General features: G+C 36.5%; 1 long non-coding RNA gene across 1 annotated transcript in view; it reads right to left on the bottom strand.

Annotated features, from left to right (window-relative positions):
* Nucleotides 1–1427: 1427 nt before the first annotated feature.
* The window catches only part of LOC133254457 (uncharacterized), a 78695-nt gene continuing 70818 nt past the window's right edge, over nucleotides 1428–9304 (bottom strand). Inside the window, exons 2-3 of the long non-coding RNA XR_009738675.1 lie at nucleotides 3447–3532; nucleotides 1428–2344 (exon numbers count right to left, since the gene is read on the bottom strand). This is a non-coding gene — a long non-coding RNA (uncharacterized LOC133254457). The remainder of the gene's footprint in view (nucleotides 2345–3446; nucleotides 3533–9304) is intronic.

Below are 9304 nucleotides of genomic sequence, written 5' to 3'. Positions count from 1 at the left end.
GTTCATTGAGTTAGACAAGGCTGTGGTCCATGTGATCAGACTGGCTAGTTTTCTGTGATTATGGTTTCAATGCGTCTGCCCTCTGATGCCTCTCACAATACCTACTGTCTAACTTGGGTTTCTCTTACCTTGGACATGGGGTATCTCTTCACGGCTGCTCCAGCAACATGCAGCTGCTGCTCCTTACCTTGGACGAGGGATATCTCCTCACAGATGCCCCTCCTGACCTTAAACATGGAGTAGCTCCTCTCGGCCCTCCTGCGCCCGTGCAGCCGCTGCTCCTTAGCTGTGGGTTTGCTCCTCTCGGTGGCCTCCCAAGGTCAAACTTTTGCATAAAATGTTTACAAAATTTCTAATGTGTTTGATAGATACTTCTAAGCATATTCATTTCCTGTTGTTGCAGAACAACTTACCACAAATGTAGCAGCTTTATCTCACAGTTTCCAGCGGGTCTGGAGTCTGAGCCTGGCTTAACTGAGTCCTCTGCTTAGAATATTCCAGGACAGTGATTCAGGTGTTGGTTAAGGCTGCATTCCAATCTGAGACTCAGTATCCTCTTCCAAGTTGATATGATTGGCAGAATTCATTTTCTTGCTGCTGTAGTACTCACTGTGGCTCATTTCTCCAAAGCCAAGAGGAAATGAAGTATCTCATCTCAGAGAAGGCCTAAACCTTCTTTTAAACTGATTAGGGACCTTGATTTCATCTGTCAGATCCTCTTACCTTGGCCATATAATGTAACATAGTCATGAAAATGACAGCTATCATATCCTAGATATCTCTCATACAGGACACAGACACCTGGCAGGAGGAAGGAGAAAGGGGATGGGCCACAGGGGTCATCTCAGAATTCTGCCTACCACAGCAAGTTACCCTAAGAAACATATTGTATATATATATTCCTTTTTTAAAAAATCACTAAAATTACATTAAAATCCAGAGAAGTGTAAAAACTATTTATTCAAAGTACAGTATCTGTGATTTTTCTACTATTTATGTTTTTCATGACTTACACAACAAAATTTTGACAAACCTCTACCCTATGACCTTCTTTCTGTTTACCATGGCTTTCCAATTTAATTTACCTATTTAATTTTACCTATTTAATTCTTAAATGAAGTCCAACTTATTTTTCAAAAACTAAAGGATACTACAATAGCATTGCTTCTGGATTTTTACCAAAAATGTCATTAGACATTAGTATGTTTCCAGGCATTCTGCTGATCAGTGAGTATTGAGAATGCACAAGTAAGTAAAACTATGTCTTGCTCTTTGGTGCATCCAGCCTAGGAAGACAGGGACAAGTATAACAAGTATTCCAGTGAAGTAAAGAATTTCTGAGAAAGAGCTTATTAAACATGAAACCAGTGGAAGCACTCACAAAGGAAAATGATGATGAACCATGAAAAAAGTTAGGTCAATTTTTTTAATGCCAATAAAAACATTTGGAAAGATTGAATATATAAATACATGCACACAGTATCTATACATACACACATGCGGTCAACAAATAAATAAGTAAAAACATGAAAGCATAAATCATACAAATTTTTAAGGATATGGATCCAAAATTCAAAGGAAATACAAATGAAAAATACTCAAAAAGTATTCTCTCTCACTAGTAATTAAAGAAATATACCAAAGGAAGTAAATAGAAAAAATTGAAAACTATTATCACTAAGTGCTGGTGAGGGTGTGACAAGCTAGCATCTGCTATACATTATGAGGAAGAATAAATTGGGCAACCTTTTTTGAAGGGAATTTGTTGATAATAAGGAGAATGAAAGAACTTCATGCCTTTGGTCCTATTATTCCACAAGTGAAAGATTCTGAAGGAAACAAAGATTTCAACAATAAAGGAATCTTTAAGTAAATGAAATAGTATATACTCATTAAAAATCATGTTTTCTAAATTATTTTAGTGATGTGGGAAAACAAATACATTGATACGTTAAAGAAGTCCACAACATAATTGATCACGTCTATGCAAAAAATAAATGTACGTAGAAGAAAAGTTGAAGATAAATATACTATAAATTTCAGCCATAATTATCTCAAATACACAATTATATGATTTTTACTCTATACGGCATATAGAAATTAACAAAAATTCTTAAAACAATAGTAATGTGTGTGCATGCTAAGTTGTGTCTGACTCTTTGTGACCCCGTGGACTGTAGCTCACCAGGCTCCACTGTCCATAGAATTTTCAAGGCAAGAATACTGGAGTGGGTTACCATTTCCTTCTCCAGGGGATCTTCTCAACCCAGAGTTCAAACCCGCATCTCTTGTGTCTCCTGAATTGGCAGGCGGATTCTTTACCAGCAGAACCACCAGGGAAGCCCTTTAAAGCAATAGTAATAAGTCTATAAAATTACAAAGTGATAAACAGGATAGGAAAGCTTAATGTCTTCAATATCTACAAGACACTGTCGTAGTCAGAATTAAAGGCTTGGAATTTCAGGAACATTATTAAAACATAGGCTGTGACCATGAGTCTACTTCATGGAGAGGGAGTGGGTCATAGTGACATGTTGATCAGAGAGCTACCAACAAGGTAGACCAGATGGGTAAAAATCAAAAGCTGGAAAGAACAGCCCAGCTAGAGAGGCATTTTCTGGTACAATCTGATTAATTCTAGCAAAAAGCAGATCACATTTTATGAACTATAACATACAATTTAAATATAAGTCAAATCTTTATCTTAACAATTGTTCTAGTTTTGAGGCTGTGGATTAAAAGCAAGTACCCAATTATTTACTGTTGAGTTCTTAAAGAAATAAAACACGTAAAGGTGAAATAAACTGTAATAGGTTATCTATAGGAGAAGGCCTAAGATGAATTGTATAAAATTACACTCCTCAAAAATTTTTATACAAATTGTATCAACAAACTTTCAAAAAGTTTGTTTAAATTTTAATGATTAATTGACATTTATATTCTAGGATATGATAAATTATGAAGAATTTGTTACTAATGAATTCTTCATCTTCATAAAAGATTGAAAAGGGGGAGGGAAGATAAACTTAAATCATAAGAGATTTTTCTTTTTCTTTGGTTTGTTTTCTATTGGGAGAGGAGCATGAATTTAAAAAATATGTGGTTAAATGATTGCAATTTCTCAGATAAGCTTATAGTGTGGCTACCCTTAAAGATCTTCCAAATAATACACTCAAAAGTCTGACTGGCTTTAGGTTTTCACCTAAAACCTAAAGCTTCTGCCTAGAAATGGGAATGGGCGGAATGACCCACTCCTCGCTCTTAAAATTCCTGTTAATAGAATATAGCACATTCTGTAAGAGAGAGATTAAATAAATAGCAAAATATTTTAGTTATGAAAAAAGTTAATAAATATTGCATTAGAAAGATTTCAGGTACATATTGGACCGTTTGTCTTCAGTTTCATATCACATCTCTAAACATCAACCACAAAGGATGATCCATACCTGAAGGAAGAGATTTGAGAGAAAAGACGTGAAGCTTGTGGGTGGGCCTTTCAGTTGTTAAAGCATTAGTGAATGGGATCTTTTTCCTATAAGAGAAGTGCAATTTTGTCAGGAGAAAGAAGGAACTGTTTTCTTTTTTTATGAAGCAGAATTCCATTCTAATTCTCTGAGCCTTTTACTATAACTGCCTTAGCATGTGTTTTAAATTATATTGTATGCATGTGTTCCCCATAAAATTAGCCATCATGACCCATTGTTCCACAGTCCTTCCTTTCATCACATTTTAGAGGCCTGTGTTCCATATTAGCAAATAACCCTTAGGGGAAATTATACATTTTCCATACACTAGCTTTGTTACATATTTGATAACACTTATTGTACATTTAAGGATATGGGTCAATTTATAATTTTTTAAAAATAATAAAACAACTGGCCAATTGTTTCCTCATGGCAAACAAACTAGGAAGGCAAACTGAATATATCCAGCATCAATATCAAAACAGAATTAACAGCTCCACTTTTAACCCATATGTTCGTGAATATATAACTCCATCAATATGTTAACTAGGGTGAAGGCACATTGCCAAGTTTAGAACTCACTCAAATTCTTTGTGTTCTGAGTTTAAAATGAAATTTGAGGCTTTTCAGGTTCAAGGTCCTTTTTGGTGCTATAAAAATGTGACTTCCTGGTTGGAAAAAACTAAATGTTTTTGGACACCAACTTGCTCACACAAAACACTATGATAAGTGTGAATGAATCAGTGACATATGGATTAGATTTTCCCTTTAAAATCTATTATTTTTTTAAACATTTTAAATAGAAAATTCATGGTAAAAACATGCATTGGATTTAGCCAACTTTAAATCATTTGAAAAATATTTGTAAGGCATTTTTCTCTCAATGGATATGTGGCAGCATTTCTAGCCCATAATGTTAGTGTAACTTCACTCTTTTCCCCAACTCTCCCCTCAAATCCTCAAATTAATATTCTAGAGAAAACAAACTTCTGCTTGGTGCTCCTTCTCTCTCATGCTCTTTTTACCTTCTACTTCCTTGATTGTGTCTTAAAAAACTTTATGTATCATTTCCATTGCGCTGGCACAATGTTTTTTTAATTAAATGGTATTTCAAACTATTCTAAATGTAAAACTCTAGGGAACAGAAGCAAAGGATATGCATTAATGATAAAAAAGAAATGCATTTGTTTGTAGTTCTGAATGGACATCCCAAAGATGAGAAACATTTTTTGTTCTTCTCAAGCTACAACCCATTAATCTATTAAGCAAAATTAACTATTAAAACTGTATTTTCTCAGAATGACCCCTGAGTACCCAAGAGTGGCAAGTAAACATAGAAAGAAATAATAGAATATTGTAATGTCTCAAACGGAGAAGGCAATGGCACCCCACTCCAGTACTCTTGCCTGGAAAATCCCGTGGACGGAGGAGCCTGGTAGGCTGCAGTCCATGGGGTCGCTGGGAGTTGGACACGACTGAAGTGACTTAGCAGCAGCAATGTCTCAAAACTCAATATATTATGGTGTATATATGAAAAAATGCCATTTTCTGTACTTATTCCTCATTATTTAAAATGTTTTATGTCCTCAAGTACCTAGAATTAAGCTTTGACACTAGAAAATTTCCTAGGTTGTAGTCAATTCCACAAGTAAATTCACTTAATTGTCTGCCCAAATTATTTCTGAAAACAAGATTGCATTATCCCTCTGAGTTTAGGATTGCAATTCTGTTCAGTTTTCTAGAATTCCGCATGTTCATTTCCTTGAGTTGTACATGTTTTCTGAATTTGGCCAGGGCACTTTGCCAGCTGCACGTTTTAAGAGTTGTACTGTCTTACCCACTCAGCTCAAACACTACAGATGTCAAAGCTACACTTGGACTAGAGATCAGAATTTATTACTTAATGAAATTCTTATTTCCAAGTACACAAAACCAATATTCTGTTTCTTAAAAAAAATAATTACTTTAATATAGATGTGGCAGGCCATCTATTTATTTTAGACTGCATTCAAGTAATATATATATATATATAGGAATTATATATGAAATACTGACTACCATAGTGTGCAATATGCATATTACACACTACCATAGTGTACTGACTACTATAGTATGTAACTCAACATTCAAAAAACTAAGATGACATTCCCATCACTTCATGGCAAGTAAATGGGGAAACAATGGAAACAGTGACAGATTTTATCTTCTTGGCCTCCAAAATCACTGCAGATGGTGACTGCAGCCAGGAAATTAAAAGATACTTGCTCCTTGGAAGAAAAGCTATGACAAACCTAGACAGCATATTAAAAAGCCAAGATCACTTTGCTGACAAAGGTCTGTATACTCAAGGCTAGGGTTTTTCCAGTAGTCATGTATGGATGTGAGAGTCAGACCATAACAAAGGCTGAGAGCTGAAGTATTGATGTTTTCAAACTCTAGTGCTGGAGAAGACTCTTGAGACTGCCTTAGACAGCAAGGAGATCAAACCAATCAATCCTAAAGGAAATCAACCATGAATATTCACTGGAAGGACTAATGCTGAAGCTTCAGTACTTTGGCCACTTGATGTGAAGAGTCAGCTCATTGGAAAAGACTCCGATGTTGGGAAAGACTGAGGGCAGGAGAAGAAGGGAGAGACAGAGGATGAGATCGTTGGATAGTATCACAGACTCAATGGACAAGAGTAAACTCCAGGAGATAGTGAAGGACAGGGAAGCCTATTGTGCTGCAATTCATGGGTTCACAAAGGTTCAGACGTGACTTGGCGACTGAACGACAGCAACAACAATAGTATGTAATATCCATCTAGGTTATTTGTATAGAGCAAAAATAAGGTGACTATAGAAAAGCAAGAAGACTGTAAGTACTCCTATTTTATGTGATGGTACAAATTCCACAATATTTTAATATATGTATTTATGTAAAACTTAGCTTTCAAGCCATGAATAGTTGCATCTCTAAACCATAACAGATTAATCCATGAAGGTTGTCTTCCAACTCTCTTATTATAAATAATGAATCTAATTACTGTGATGGATTGAATCTTATGCTTTTGCTTTATAATCTACTGTGCCTATATTCTTTTTTTCAAGTGAATGAATGTCACCCTAAAATTTTCAATAATGATGAAAATTTCCTAAAGAAATTGAATTCAACTGCAATACTATTGAGATTATTTATCCAACATTTTTTTAAAAATTTGAGTACCTAAGAAATATCAGATACTTTACTACAATCTGGAGAATTTTAAAACAACTACATAAAAGTTATGCTGTAAGTGCTGAGAAATACTTTTAGGTAATAAAGACAATTGCACTCATCTCACATGCTAGCAAAGTAATGCTCAAAATTCTCCAAGCCAGGCTTCAACAGTACATGAACTGTGAACTTCCAGATGTTCCAGTTGGTTTTAGAAAAGACAGAGGAACCAGAAATCAAATTGCCAACATCCATTGGATCATCAAAAAAGCAAGAGAGTTCCAGAAAAATATCTACTTCTGTTTTGTTGACTATGCCAAAGCCTTTAACTGTGTAGATCACAGCAAACTGTGGAAAATTCTTCAAGAGTGGGAATACCAGACCACCTTACCTGCCTCCTGAGAAATCTGTATGCAGGTCAAGAAGCAAATGTTAGAACCAGACATGGAACAAAAAACTGGTTCCAAATTGGGAAAGGAATACGTCAAAGCTGTATATTGTCACCCTGCTTATGTAACTTCTATGCAGAGTATATCATGTAAAATTCTGAGCTGGATGAAGCACAAGCTGGAATCAAGATTGCTGGGAGAAATATCAATAACCTCAGATACGCAGATGACACCACTCTTACGGCATAAAGTGAAGAGGAACTAAAGAGTCTCTTGATAAAAGTGAAAGAGGAGAGTGAAAAACCTGACTTAAAACTCAACATTCAGAAAACGAAGATCATGCCATCTTCATGTGCATGAAGATCACTTCATGGCAAACAGATGGGGAAACGGTGGAAACAGTGAGAGATTTTATTTTCTTGGGCTCTAAAATCACTGCAGATGGTGACTGCAGCCATGAAATTAAAAGACACTTGCTCCTTGAAAGAAAAGTTATGACCAATGTAGACAGCATATTAAAAAGCAGAGACATTACTTTGCCAACAAAGGTCCATCTAGTCAAAGCTATGATTTTTCCAGTAGTCATGTATAGATGTGAGAGTTGGACTATAAAGAAAGCTGAGTGCCAAAGAATTGACACTTTTGAGCTGTGGTGTTGGAGAAGACTCTTGAGAGTCCCTTGGACTGCAAGGAGATCAAACTAGTCCATCCTAAAGAAAATCAGTCCTGAATATTCATTGGAAGGACTGATGCTGAAGCTGAAACTCCAATACTTTGGCCACCTGATGCGAAGAACTGACTCATTTGAAGAGACCCTGATGCTGGGAAAGATTGAAGGCGGGATGAGAAGGGGACAGGAGAGGATGAGATGGTTGGATGGCATCACTGACTCGATGGACATGAGTTTGAGTAAGCTCCTGGAGCTAGTGATGGATAGGGAAGCCTGGCGTGCTCCAGTCAATGGGGTTCAAAGAGTCAGACATGACTGAGCAACTAAACTATCTAATAATAACAACTATGATATTCTCTTGCACATTTCCAAAAATTAGTGAGTGAATTTTCAACTGTCATCTCCAGACTTTCTTATTTACCTTTAGAATAATATTAAATGGAAGAACAACTCTCTTTCCATTCTTTAAATGGAATGTTATTTAAGTTAAAAGGAAAATAGAGAACTCCTGTTAACAATTCTTGCTAAGTTTGATATAAGTTTTCAAAAGTACTCTTGTAGTTATCTCTTGGAGAAGGCAATGGCACCCCACTCTAGTACTCTTGCCTGGAAAAGCCCATGGACGGAGGAGCCTGGTAGGCTGCAGACCATGGGGTCACGAAGAGTCGGACACGACTGAGCGACTTCACTTTCACTTTCCCCTTTCATGCATTGGAGTAGGAAATGGCAACCCACTCCAGTGTTCTTGCCTGGAGAATCCCAGGGACGGGGGAGCCTGGTGGGCCGCCGTCTATGGGGTCGCACAGAGTCGGACACGACTGAAGCAACTTAGCAGTAGCAGCAGCAGTACTCTCTTGATAGATGGATAAGGGAGATCTTATTCCTACTGATCAATTCTTAATCAAGAATAAGGTATCACTCAAATTGAAAATAAGAACATGTTCAGAATGTCCCATTCCACTACCTCGAAAATTAAGTATGACTCCTGTGTTTCACCCTGGCAAGTTTTGTTTCCGTGTAATTGTGAGTAAGCAAAGTGATTGGAATAATAAAAAATGTTGAAATGATGAGTTTTTCTAATAAGTTTTCATTGCAAATATACATATGCCTAGATGAATGAGTCAACAAATAAAAGCAACTTCAGCATCATTCCCATCTCTAATGTCTTTTTCTCTTATTCATCATCCTCCCACCCAGGAAAATAGTTACAGTCAGACAGTAGTATGCTGACAGTAATGCTGTAGTTATTTCAAGGTGAAGAAACAGGTGCCTGCAGAGTGCAAACTGGCCATTCAGCCAACTCATGTCAATTATCCATATCATATCATTGAAAGTAGAAATCCAAAAGTTGAAGATAAATGTCAACAATAGTAGAGAGAAGACCAAAACTTCTAGAAAGATGAGAGACACAGAAATATTGCAACAAACATCCTTGGGTCTGGATACAGGGACTTAGAGAGCCTGCAAACTGAAAGTCACCTCTATTATGCATCTAGCTGCCTCACTACTATCAAATTCCGTCAGATAACCATGAGCTTCAGTTTACACTGTTTCAATGATGGAGAATCTGCTGCTACACAAGG

Source organism: Bos javanicus, chromosome 9, assembly GCF_032452875.1.
Source record: "Bos javanicus breed banteng chromosome 9, ARS-OSU_banteng_1.0, whole genome shotgun sequence".
NCBI lineage: Eukaryota > Metazoa > Chordata > Mammalia > Artiodactyla > Bovidae > Bos > Bos javanicus.
The sequence above is the reverse complement of the archived record's forward strand: the minus strand, read 5'-3'. Positions and strand labels throughout refer to the sequence as shown.